We start from the raw sequence: 13,589 nt of genomic DNA, 5'->3' as shown, positions 1-13,589 counted from the left end.
ACCTCAGGTCGTTGTGAATTACAATGGATGTGAATTGGGGGCCCTTGATTGGCGGGAGCCATGGGCGGTAAGGTATTCTGCACTGGTGGCAGTTGTTGTGGTTGTTCTGGCATGGCCTGATTCGAGCTTGATGTTGTACAGCTTGAATGATGCTTGGATATGCCATTAGCAGATTTAGAATCTTGTCGTATTTTTCCAATGCCTTCACCACTATATCTAGCTTTGAAGTGAGACCTATTATTACTTCTGTCACTGTCTACTGAGGTTGCTCTGAAGTGCTCATGATTGGTTGCGATCGTAAAAAATATGAAGGATTGTCAGGTGGTAAGTACTTCTTTCTGGGTCGTTTGGCCACCTGTGGACAAGAGATTAGGCATTAATGTATCATTTACACAATGAAGATGCATGATGATTTATTAGGTCAGATTGGATTAAATGGTAAAGTTGCATTAAGAACCTTGAATTTGGTTGAGGTTAGGTTTTTTGTCAGTCGTCGGTACGAAGCTAGATATTGATCAGCACGGAGCTGGGGTTTGTCAGTACGGAGTTGAAGGTTTGTCAGCACGGAGCCAAAGATTTGTCAGTACGGAGCTGGATGTTTATCAACATGGAGCCGAAGGTTTGTTAGCACGGGGCTGGAGGTTTATCGATACGGAGCCGAAGGTTCATTAGCACGGAGTCGGAGGTTTATCAGCATGAAGTCGGAGGTTTATCAGCACAGAGTCGAAGGTTCATCAGCACGGAGCTGGGGGTTTGTCAGCACGGAGCTAGAGGTTTATCGGCACGGAGCCGAAGGTTTATCAAGTTGAAGGTTCATCAGCACGGAGCTTGAGGTTTATCGGCACGGAACTGAAGTTTTGTCAGCACAGAGCTGTAGGGTCATCGGCATGGAGCCGGAGGGTCATCGATACGGAGTCGGAGGTTTGTCAGCACGGAGCTGTAGGGTCATCAGCACGGAACCAGAAGTTTATCAGCACGGAGCTAGAAGGTTATAGGCACGGAGCTGGGGGTTTGTCAGCACGGACCTGGAGGTTTATCGGTAAGGAACCGAAGGTTCATCAGCATGGAGCCGGAGGTTTATTGGCACGGAGCCGAAGGTTTATGGAGTCGAAGGTTCATCAGCACGAAGCTTGAAGTTTATCGACACGGAGCCGGAGGTTTGTCAGCATGGAGCTGTAGGGTCATCGGCATGGAGCCGGAGGGTCATCGACACGGAGTCGGAGGTTTGTCAGCACGGAGCGAGAAGGTTATCGGCACGGAGCTGGGGGTTTGTCAACATGGAGCTGGATGTTTATCGGTACGGAGCCGAATGTTCATCAACACGGAGCTAGAGGTTTATCGGCACAGAGCCGAAGGTTTATGAAGTCGAAGGTTCATCAGCACGGAGCTTGAGGTTTATCGGCACGGAGCCGGAGGTTTGTCAGCATAGAGCTGTAGGATCATCGGCATGGAACCGGAGGGTCATCAACACGGAGTCGGAGGTTTGTCAGCACGGAGCTATAGGGTCATCGATACGGAGCCAGAAGTTTATCAGCACGGAGCTAGAAGGTTATCGGCATGGAGCCAAAGGTTTGTCGGCACAGAACCGGAGGTTTGTCGACACAGAGCCGGAGGTTTGTCAGCACGGAGCTGTAGGGTCATCGGCACGGAGCCAAAGGTTTGTCAGCATGGGGCTATGAAAAACATTTTGTAAAGACGGATTACTGTAAAAAGATTGACTAGGAAAAATTATTTTGTTAGCCCATCAATTCAATTCTCTGAAATCAAGATCGGCCAGTCAAATCCCCAAGGAAAAGGTGGCGCACAATGGCACTCTTAAATCACCTCATTTCCTTAAATAGACGTAGTCTATCCCCCTCGTATCAACAGGGTAGGATCGTTCTTAGGCACCGACTTTGATCAAGAATTGCAATTGGTGCTTTAAAATCTTTTGTTTTTATTTTATTTTATTTTGTTGGAAAATGATTGGATTGATTTGAATTAATCAAGAGATTATTGATTCTGATGGACTATATACGAATCACGGTTTGGGTTGAAATTAGAGAATGAGCCCACTTTGGGCTGAATAGGGATCATGGACTGATTTGAAAATGGATATGGGTCGTAAATTCAATTCAAATTGGATACGGGTCGTAGACCCGGTTCGAATTGGATATTGGTCGTAGACCCAATTCGAAATGGATACGGGTCGTGAACCCAATTTGGATTGGATATGGGTCGTGAACCTATTTGGGAATGGATCTTGAAGCGGATATGGGTCGTGGATCCATTTAGAAGTGGACCCTTTTGAAAGTGGATATGGGTCGTAAACCCAGTTGGAAGTGGGTATGGGTCGTGGACCCATTTTGGTGTGGATATGGGTCGTAGACCCATTTAGAAATGGATACAAGTCGTGGACCCATTTGGAAATGGATTTTGAAGCGGATATGGGTCGTGGACTCATTTCAAATGGATATGGGTAAACGATTCATTTTTAAACGGATTTGGGTCATGAACCCTTTAGAAATGTATATGGGTCGTGGACCCATTTGAAAGTCGATATGGGTCGTATCCCATTTTGGTGTGGATACAAGTCGTTGACCCGATTCGAAGTGGTTACGGGTTGTGGGCCCGATTTAAGTTGATCATCGATGATGGTGATGGTAAGGTTGATAGTACGCCACATTGGGTCGGGATCAATTCCGATAGGTAGAGTATAGGCGAGCTTTGTTTGGATCAAACACAAAGTAACGAGTGGTAGGCCCTAAGTTTAACGATAGAAATGGTGTATTTAATCATTTTCAAACCTTAAAACTCAAAAGAAAAATAAAGTCCAAGAGAAAACTTGTCAAGATTGATGTAATGGACGAAATGAGTAAAAAAAAAATTTATTTATTTATTTATTTATTTGGGTCCGTTTTTAATGAGCGGAACGAAGTGCTTTTGTATTGGTTCGCTCTTTAAAAACGGACCAGAACCTTAATTTTTGTCGAAATTATTATTATTTTTTTTTGTTGAGATTTTGAGGTACATAACCTCTGTTTTTTGGCTTGGGGTACATAAATTTTTTTTTTTTTTATGATGCAAAGCATAAACAAAGATTTCCCCCTTTACCTAGGGGGACATGTAAAGAAATAAAATAAAAATAAGCCTAAAATCTATACAACTTGCCTTCGTGGGCTAAAAAAAATTTTACAAAGTCATCTCCTTGAATCGGAAAAATTACAATAATGAGAGAGTTGATAAATCATTTTTTCAAAATTGTGTCTTAAGCCTCTAATCGTGTTTAATGCATGCGGATATAGGTGGCTTCACGGTTATCCATTCTTCAAACCTCGATACATACCGAAGTACAGACGTCTTAGGTTGGTGATTGGGTTGGATGTGTTCGTCCCCGTACCCGAAATAAGCGATCTCGAGTCGTGAAACTACTAGGCATCCAGGCTTTAAACTTTTATAGGTAAAGGAGGTTTGTGTATTGGGCTATGCAAACGTTGGTGCACAAGTGCATTTTAAAAACAAAAAGTATCAACCCCCCTTTATAAGCATTCAACCCACAAAATGTTAAATAACATATTACAACCATTCCCCAAGAACAAGAAGATAAAATATCAAACAACACAAACAACAACAATGTTAGTAAACACATATCGAAATTTATTCTTTTTTGTAAAAATGATCAAATGGTCATGGTTTGAACCCGCAAACTCTCCAATGGAGTCGCCAAGTTGTAGACATGAGAATGTTCATCCTTGAACCTCTATGCTACATTGGTTTGGAGTCGCCACCATTCTTTTTTGGAAATGGGTGTGAATGGGCACCCGAATTGATTCTTTTGAAAATCATTTTTTCATGGCATTATAGTGACTCTCAATCATGGAAAAGGTACAATCTACCTAAGATCTAGGTAATGGGATTCGGTTGGAGAATGGGAAAGGTGCTAAGCACCCCATTCTTTCCACCTATGGCGGTTATCTTTAGATTTGGCGATTTTTAAAAAAATTAACATAACATATGATATGAATGAGATGCATGAAGTGGGTGGGTGCACATAGTGTGTATGTACCCCTTTGAAAGAGAATTTAATGTTTGTGTAGACATGAGGAATATCATAAAGTCATCACATTTTTACCTGAATTAGAATGTTGGTTTAGGATTTTAGAGAAGTTCCATGAATGGAATTCCCTTTAGATCCACAACCTTAATGCATGCATGCTTGGCTAGAAACTTAGTGTTTTAGCCCCATCAAGAGAGCTACACAATTCTTTATCATTGCCAAGCATGTGTGGTGTGTGTGAATGGTGTACATTATGATGCATGGATAAAAATGGGTAAAGAAGGGCTTCAACCTCCATCCTTTCAATCAAACTGCCTTAAACATTCCATACCCAAGGTTAAGGTTCAATCTACTCGGGATGAAGGAGGGTTCTCCATTACATCCTAAAGGTTTCTAAAAAGTAAAAGAGGGGGATAGAAGAAGAAGATACAAGTTAAAAAAATAAATAACAACTACTATACCCACCTTGTCTCCTTGGAAGTCTTGAATGAACTTGAGAATTGAAGGATGTAGTTGTGGGTTGAGAGAGTTGAAGGTTGAGAGATGAGAGATGAGTAGAGATTTTGGTATAGTTTTAGGTTGAGTGGAGGGGGCTTGAGAGCATGAATTATTCTTAGAAAATGAGGGTATTTATAGAATTTTTGAAGAACTTTAGGGCATAAAGTGGTCCAATCCTAAAAATAAAGAAAATGGACATGAGGTTTAAATTGTTTCTTTTTGGATTTTCCATTTGTATAAGGGTAAAGATGACATTTGTGAAGAAATCCTAAAAACATTCTTTGATCTTTGCTTTTTTGGTAAATAGAGATGAGAGAAAAAAATACTTTTGAGAGGGTGAATAAGGGAGTGACATGTGTAAAGGTGGAGTGGTAGGTAAAAAAGTAGATCTTGGTTCATTTGTAAATAACACATAAAACAAGGGTGGAAGTATATTTTTGAAATGGATCAATGGAAAAACAAAAGTACTTTTGGGAGGATGAGTAGGAGAATGACATGTGTAAAAGTGAAGTGGTAGGTGAAAAGTAGACCTTGGTTCATTTGTAAATAACACATAAAGCAAGGGTGGAAGTATATTTTTGAAATGAACCAATGGGAGAACTCTATGTATGTACTTGAAGATTCCCACCTTTTAAGGGTATGATTGGAAGTTCTTCCAACTTTATAAATTATTACTAAAGACCAAATAATCTTTTTGGTTTGACTAAACTTTTTGAGAAGGGCATTCTTGAATTTTCATAAGAGGGAGTTGACTCTCCAATTAGATGATGCATTGGGTATTGGGGACTTATGAGAGATCAACATGTATCATCTTTTGAAGGGGTGTGAGAGAATGGGATTAGTGTTGGGCTTGGTATTAGGCTTAGGTGATGGACTTGGGCTATGGACTATGGGTATTATGGCTATGGATTTGGAGATGGACTTGATTCATGGATAATGGGTTATGGCCTTAGTTTATGGATTTAAGTTATGGATAATAGTTGGTTAATGGAGAATGGATACAAAATTGGGTTGGTCCATGATTAGGAAGGTGGGCTAGGTATGTATTTAGATTAGATTAGGGAAGTGGTATGGAATTAGATTGGATTAGGGACAAGGTTGAGCATGCAAACTATATGACATATGCATGTATGCATGTATGCATAAAAATAATGCCAAGTGGCAAGAAGGGTCCGTCAAAGAGCTTGAGTTCTATTTCGGAATCAACTCGAGAAAATTTGGATATTTCTAATGGGTTCATGCAAATTGGGGTGTCTACAAAGTACTTTAAAGTTATTACTACTATCAATTTTGTCTTATTCAGACCAATTCTTTGATGGTCTTGGAACAGTAGTGGAGATACTATTAACTTCTATGGTGTCCACAGGAGGTTCCCAACCTTCCTCAATCATGTTCCATACGTCCCTACTTAGGGAGTTGATATATATCATCATTTTGTTTTTCCAGAAGGCGTATTTAACACCATCAAACTTGGGAAGTCAAGAGGAGTTCCATTTCTTGAATTTAGACATGATTCAAAGCCAATAGGATCAGATCAAGGTTGTTCAACCCTTCAAGAGCAATCGGCTCTGATACCAATTGAAATTACGGGCTTTGTAACTTGTCTAAACCTAGAGGGAGGTAAAAAGGTTAATTAAAATTGAAGTCTACAAATCACCCTACGAAGTTTCAAGTTTCTCGATTATACTAAAATGAATACAACTTAGAGATGTACAATAATCATATCTTTTGAGTTAAAGCATACATCATACATCATAAGATAGGCATTTTATCTAGCATTTGATGAGCAGGTAGTTGCATTCATATAAATTCAAGCTTAGAGCATAATCGTAAAGGGAACACACAATTTATAGTGGTTCAACAACTTGCCTATATCCACTACCAAGCACCCTACTCTTGGGGCTTGGGTTCTACTATCAAAATGGAGGTTTATGGTTTACCTCGAAACCTTACATAGAATTTTTAAGCCTAAGACAAATTCTAAACCTTAAGATTGAGAAGATGACTTTATCTCGAAATGGGATTTTTCTATCGGTAGAATCCCAAACCGATTTGTTCAAATGAGGTACCACCTCATTCAAACACTAATTTTTTTTCTTTAGAAAAACTTAGAATCTTGTTCTCTAAAGTAGAGTCCTCAACTCTTCTGAAGAGCTTAGTTTTAGGATGAAACTAAGAAATTTCTTTTTGGTTAAAGAAAAAGAAATCTAACAACAATAAAAAAAAATACATACAAGGACTCGACTCAATGGATCGATCTACCACGGTGTAGCTTTGAGTTCTTTATGTCCTTGAGAGAGACATCTTCATTTTGATGTACTCCTTACTTCAAAGAGATGTTTCAACCTTCTTTGGGTTCACCAATGTGTGCATAAGTAAGGGTGTGGTTAGATGAAGAGGTTTACCATTGAATAGGCTTGGATTGAGCAAAAAATACCTTTTTAAAGTTATTTTCAAAGTTCCAACGGATCTCACGGTGGAACCGAGCTCCAAAAGTGTCCCATTGTGCTCAAATGGCAGTTGTTGCCGGTGCCACCATGCCTAATGAACAGTGCCACCGTGAAAATTATAGAAATGCCATTGGGAGGGGTATTTTGGCCATAACTTCCAAACAGTAAGTCCGTTTTACATGCCGTTAGGGGAGGTGATAGATCTTACTATGAAGAACATCCACAAATCAAGGGTTATATCTAAGAATAAATGGGTGAAATGACCAAAATACCCTTTTTGCCTTTTCGGGTCAAATTGGACTTTCGGGAAGGCCAGTGTAGAAACGGTTCGAAGGTGTACTAGATATTATCTATATAATAACACCTAAAAAGTACCAAGGTCATAAAATTGGATTAGGATGGTCAAATCGTTAATGTTCCCTCTATGGCCATTTTTGATTCTCAAAAAAGCCTTTTTACATTTTTCGATCAAATCGAGCTTTCGGGAAGGGTCGGTGCTGAAATGGTTCGAATGTGTACTAGATATTACCTATATAATGACACCTATAAAGCACTAAGGATAGAAAATAGGTTTAGGGTGGTCAAATTTTTAATGTCCCCTCTATGGTCATTTTCGATTTTTGAAAAGTCCGATGAGATAATGTAATGGAGATCGAGTTGCTGATCCAATAACTCAAGTTGATGTTTTCAAGTCTTCTCAAGAACCATTGCAAGGAATTTGCAGTATAATGACTAGGATAAGGATAAAGAGGATGGAAGAGGCATTGCAAGGCTTGATTGTGAAAGTACAATACAAAGAAGCTATTCTAGAAGATTCTAAGGCTAACTTTGGAGATATCAAAATTTCATCAAGGATGGTCAACTATCTTTTTATTCAAGAGGATTCAAATGGATGCAAGGGTTAATTGAGAATTTTTTGTTCTAATTGTCCTTAGTTTTGATTTCTTTATTTCCTAAGGACTAATTAGACTTTCTTTATTTTTCGAACAACTAATTAGAACCAATCTTGATCTAATTTGTCTATAAAAGGGCACCTCATGTTGTAATTGAGACACAATTTACAATTTACATTTTATGAGTAATTCTTTGAAGTTTATTCAAGAAGTTGCTTAAGTCTTCATGTGTTCTTTGTTTGAGTTCTTTATGAGTTCTTGAATGAGTTTTTGCTTGAGTTATTGAAAAAGTGCATGAATCTTCGACTTATCAAAGGAATGATCATCCTTTGTGCCGTCTCAAGATTAGGGTTCTAAGAACTTAGTTTCCTTATGGTTCTAATCCGATCAACATCAAAATTGGGGTTTTGAGGACATAGTTTCCTTGAGATTCTAATTCGTTCATCATCAACTTTTGTTTCCTTCGAATTAAAAGATTCCTAGAAGAGATCATCAAGAGGAAGTTTGACGTGAACCTTCTTGAATTAAGACTTTCTCTTGATGATCTCTTCTAGTCTTCAAACGTTCTAGATGGTTTTAAAACAAATTAAAATGTTGATCCGACTAAAACCCCAAGGAAACTAAGTCCTTGAAACCTCAATCTAACGACACCACAAGGATTGATCACTTCCTTGATAAGTCGAAGAGTCATGTCTTTTCTTCAAGAACTGGAATGAAAACTCATAAAGAACCCATAAAGAAAGCATGAATCAAAGCTAAAGTTTCTTTGAATAAACTTCAAAATCTCATAAGATGTAAATTATCAATTGTGTCTTAATTACAAAATGAGGTGCCCTTTTATAGACAAATTAGATCAAGATTAATTCTAATTAGTCCTTGGAAAAAATAAAGAAAGTCTAATTAGTCCTTAGGAAATAAAGAATTCAAAACTAAGGACAATTAGAACATAACAATTCCCAATTAACCCTGGCATTCAAATTGATCTTCCAAATTGATCTCTTGCATAAAAAGATAGTTGATCATCCTTGATGAAACTTTGATATCTCCAAAATTAGCCTTAGAATCTTCTAGAATAGCCTCTTTGTGTTGGACTTCCACAATCAAGCCTTGCAATGCCTCTTCCATCTTTTTTGTCCTTGCCCTAGTCATCGGACCGCCAATTCCTTGCAATGGTTCTTGAGAAGACTTGGAAACAGCAACTCGATCTCCATTATTCTCCCCCTCTTCGAAAAGATTCGTCCTCGAATCACCTACATTAAACAAGGATAAATCAGCAACATTAAAAGTTGCACTAACATTACCATAATCACTTAGCAAATCAACTTTGTAGGCGTTATCATTGATCCGTTCCAAGACTTGATATGGACCATCTCCTCGAGGTTGCAATTTTGATTTTCTTTGGGTAGGAAACCGCTCCTTACGCAAGTGCACCCAAACCCAATCTCCAGGGTGGAAGATAACTTTCAAACGACCCTTATTGGCTTGCTTAGCATATTGCTCATTCTTCCTATCAATGTTAGCTCGAACTTTGGCATGTAAATCTTTCACAAAATCTGCCTTTTTCTTACCATCAAGATTAGCATGTTCATTAGTAGGCAAAGGTAAAATATCCACAGGCGTTAGAGGATTAAAACCATAAACAATCTCAAATGGAGAAAATGAAGTAGTTGAATGAATAGTCCTATTATATGCGAACTCAATATGTGGTAAACACTTTTCCCATTATTTTAAATTTTTTTGAATGATAGCACGCAACAAGGTAGTAAGTGTCCTATTAACTACTTCAGTTTGGCCATCCGTTTGAGGATGTGCAACAGTAGAAAATAGAAGTTTAGTTCCTAATTTACTCCATAAAGTACGCCAAAAATAACTAAGGAACTTAACATCTCTGTCACTAACAATTGATTTAGGTAGCCCATGCAATCGAACTACCTCCTTGAAAAACAAGTCAGCAATATGTGTTGTGTCATTGGTTTTAGTACATACAATAAAATGGGCCATCTTACTAAACCTATCAACAACAACAAATATACTATCTTTACCATTTTGAGTCCTTGGCAATCCTAAAACAAAATCCATAGAAATTTCAGTCCAAGACTGATTAGGTACAGGCAAAGGGGTATACAAGCCATGCGGTCGAATTTTAGACTTTGCTTGCCTACATGTAATGCACTTGTCACAAACAGATTGAACATCATGCTTTATATGGGGCTAATAAAAATGCTCACGTAAGATATCTAAAGTTTTTAGGACACCAAAGTGACCCATTAAACCTCCCCCATGACTTTCCCTTACAAGTAATTCACGAACAGAACAATTTGGCACGCACAATTTATCTTTCTTGAAACTAAGTAGTTTAGTTTGCAATGAAGTAAGTAATACGTACCTTCTTGATAATGCATCAGCCACAACATTTTCCTTCCCACGTTTATATTTAATTACATAAGGAAATGTTTCTATAAACTCCAACCATTTAGCATGTCTTTTATTAAGCTTACCTTGGGTCTTCAGGAATTTCAAGCTTCATGATCAGAATGAATGATAAATTCCCTTGGCCATAAATAATGTTGCCATGTTCGAAGAGTTCTCACTAGTGCATAAAGCTCTTTGTCATAAGTAGGATAATTCAATGCTGCCCCACTTAGCTTTTCACTAAAATAAGCTATTGGCTTAGAATCCTGCATCAAAACAGCTCCTACTCCAATCCCGGATGCATCACACTCTATTTCAAAAGCTTTATCAAAGTTAGGCAAACACAACAAAGGTGCATTAGTTAACTTATCTTTCAAAGTTTAGAAAGCCTGATCATGCACATTAACCCAATTAAAAACAACATTCTTTTTAACAAGTTCATTCAAAGGTGCAGCAATAGAACTAAAATCTTTAACAAACCTTCGATAAAAACTTGCTAAACCATGAAAACTTCTTACCTCGTTCGCATTCTTAGGTGTAGGCCAATCCTTTATTGCCCTTACCTTTTCCTCATCAACGCTAATTCCCTGCGAACTAACAACAAATCCAAGAAACACAACAGATTCCATACAAAATGTGCATTTCTTAAGATTAACATATAATTGATGTTCTCTTAACACACTAAACACAGCATGCAAATGCTTCACATGGTCATCAACATTTTTGCTATAGACTAAAATATCATCAAAGTAAACTACCACAAATTTTCCCATGAAAGCACGCAAGACATGGTTCATTAATCTCATGAATGTACTAGGGGCGTTAGTTAAACCGAAGGGCATTACTAACCATTCATACAACCCATATCTAGTTTTAAATGCAGTTTTCCATTCATCTCCCTCTTTCATGCGAATTTGATAATACCCATTTTTTAGATCAATTTTAGAAAACAAACGAGAGCCATGCAATTCGTCAAACATATCATCTAACCTAGGGATAGGATGCCTATATTTTACCGTTATCTTATTAATAGCTCGACAATCCACACACATGCGCCATGTTCCATCTTTCTTTGGTACTAAGAGAACATGAACCGAACATGGGCTGAGACTTTCCCTTACAAATCCCTTCTGCAACAGTTCATCCACTTGCCTCTGTATCTCCTTTGTTTCCTCGGGATTAGCTCTATAAGCAGGTCTATTTGGTATAACAGAACCAGGTATGAAGTCTATTTGGTGCTCAATTCCTCTTAAAGGAGGTAAACCATGTGGAATCTCCTCGGGAAAAAGATCCTCAAAATCCTGCAATAAAGACAAGACAACACTAGGCAAAGATGAGTTAAGATCGTCAGTAGAAAAATAAACATCTTTGTACATAAGAACTAGAACTTGTGGCCTTGCTATCATTACACTTTTAACATCATATTTGTCAGCAAGTACACTCAGTACTTTATTCTTCTCTCCAGGTTGCTCACTTTGCTCTCCTTTTTGCTCACACCTTTGTTTCTCTCTCTTTTTGCACTCACTTGCTATCCTAACCTGGTCCTCATAAGCTTGCAAAGGTTTGAGAGGGGCCAATACAATTTTTCGATTGTTCATTACAAAAGAATAACGATTTTTATACCCATCATGCGACACTCTCCTATCAAATTGCCACGGTCGACCGAGCAATATATGACCGGCATGCATCGGTGCCACATCACAAATAACCTCATCCACATACTTGCCTATTGAGAAAGGAACCCGAACTTGCTTGTTTACCTTCACTTCTCCACAATCATTCAACCATTGAGCTTATACGGTTTAGGATGTTTCTGCCATTTCAAATTCAACTTCTCTACCAACAAGGTACTAGCAACATTGGTACAACTCCCACTATCAATAATCAATGTACAGACTTTATCCTTCACGTGGCATCTTGTGTGAAAAATATGCTCACGTTGCTCCTCATCTCCTTCATCCTTAGGCTGTATACTCAAAGCTCTCCTGGTGACAAGTAAATCACCATGCACAGGCTCTTCTACTTCAACATCAGAACAATCCTCTAATGGAGGCATCTCGTTGTCACTTGAACTAGCACTTTCAATGTCTCCGTTTGCCAATACAACCATAACCCTTTTGTTTGGGCATTCAGAAGCAATATGTCCAAACCCTTGGCACCTAAAATACTTAATCTGACGTGACTTAATAAGAGGCTTTGTTTCAGGTCTATCTTTAGGAATAGAAACCAAGGCTTTGACTTTGCGTCTTCTTTTGGTTTGAAAGGAATTTTGTTGTCCTTCCAATTTGGTCTCCACCAGAATTATTAGAAGATGATCCAGATCTGAACCTTCTAGACTTGATTTGCTTTCCACTTTAATGGCTTTGTGCAGTAACTCTTCCATCTCCACATAATGGTGCAACTCAACCACATCAGCAATCTCTTTGTTCAATCCGGTAATGAATCTAGCCATGGTTGCTTCTCTATCTTCCTCTATGCTTGCTCTAATCATGGCAATCTCCATTTCTTTATAATAATCCTCTACACTCATGGAACCTTGAACCAACCCTTGCAATTTAATATACAAATCTCGATAGTAATGGCTAGGAATAAATCTTTTACGCATCACTGACTTCATCTCATCCCATGATCGAATAGGTCTCTTACCATTTCTACGCCTATTGATCACCAATTGATCCCACCATATACTGGCATAGTTTGTAAATTCCACTGCGGCTAGCTTTATTTTTTTATCCTCGGAATAATTATGACAATCAAAAACATGTTCAACTTTCCTTTCCCACTCCAAATATAATTCAGGATCATTCTTTCCGTGAAAGGTCGGAATCGTCATCTTTATGCTACCCAAATTGTTATCTTCTTTGAAATCTACTTTCTTATCCCGTCGATAATGTACTCTCTCCGCTTCGGAATGAATATCGTCATCTCCGTCAAACTCATGTTATCGATATGGTTTAGATTCATTAGAGGATTCCATATTGTCCAACCTTGAATTCAACAATTTAAATTGATCATGAACGGCCTTGATGAATAATTTTAAGTCGGTCTCATGTGGTTCTCCCCCTTCCTTACTCATGGTTGAAACCCTGTAAGTTAAAATAAACGAAAACAAAAAAAAAATATGCAACAGTATTGTAAGTCCCGGAAAGTAATGAAAATGATGGAATTGAAGGTCGAAACGGTGTGGAACGAGGCTATCCTATTCAACTTGTAGATCTCGAAAAGAGCTTCGATTTGATATGCACTAATAGTCGTTCCGATATCCGGATCAAAAGTTATGGCCGTTTGAAGTTAACAATT

The 13,589-nt window shown here is 38.3% G+C and overlaps 1 pseudogene; it reads right to left on the bottom strand.

Annotated features, from left to right (window-relative positions):
* Window positions 1-256: 256 nt before the first annotated feature.
* LOC147388077 (uncharacterized) lies at window positions 257-12,906 on the bottom strand (annotated as a pseudogene).
* Window positions 12,907-13,589: the final 683 nt, after the last annotated feature.

The sequence above is a fragment of the Akebia trifoliata genome, chromosome 13 (genome assembly GCF_017979445.1).
Source record: "Akebia trifoliata isolate Shusen 1 chromosome 13, ASM1797944v1, whole genome shotgun sequence".
NCBI classification, from domain to species: Eukaryota; Viridiplantae; Streptophyta; class Magnoliopsida; order Ranunculales; family Lardizabalaceae; genus Akebia; species Akebia trifoliata.
Note: the sequence above shows the minus strand (reverse complement) of the source record. Positions and strands in the feature narration are given on the sequence as shown.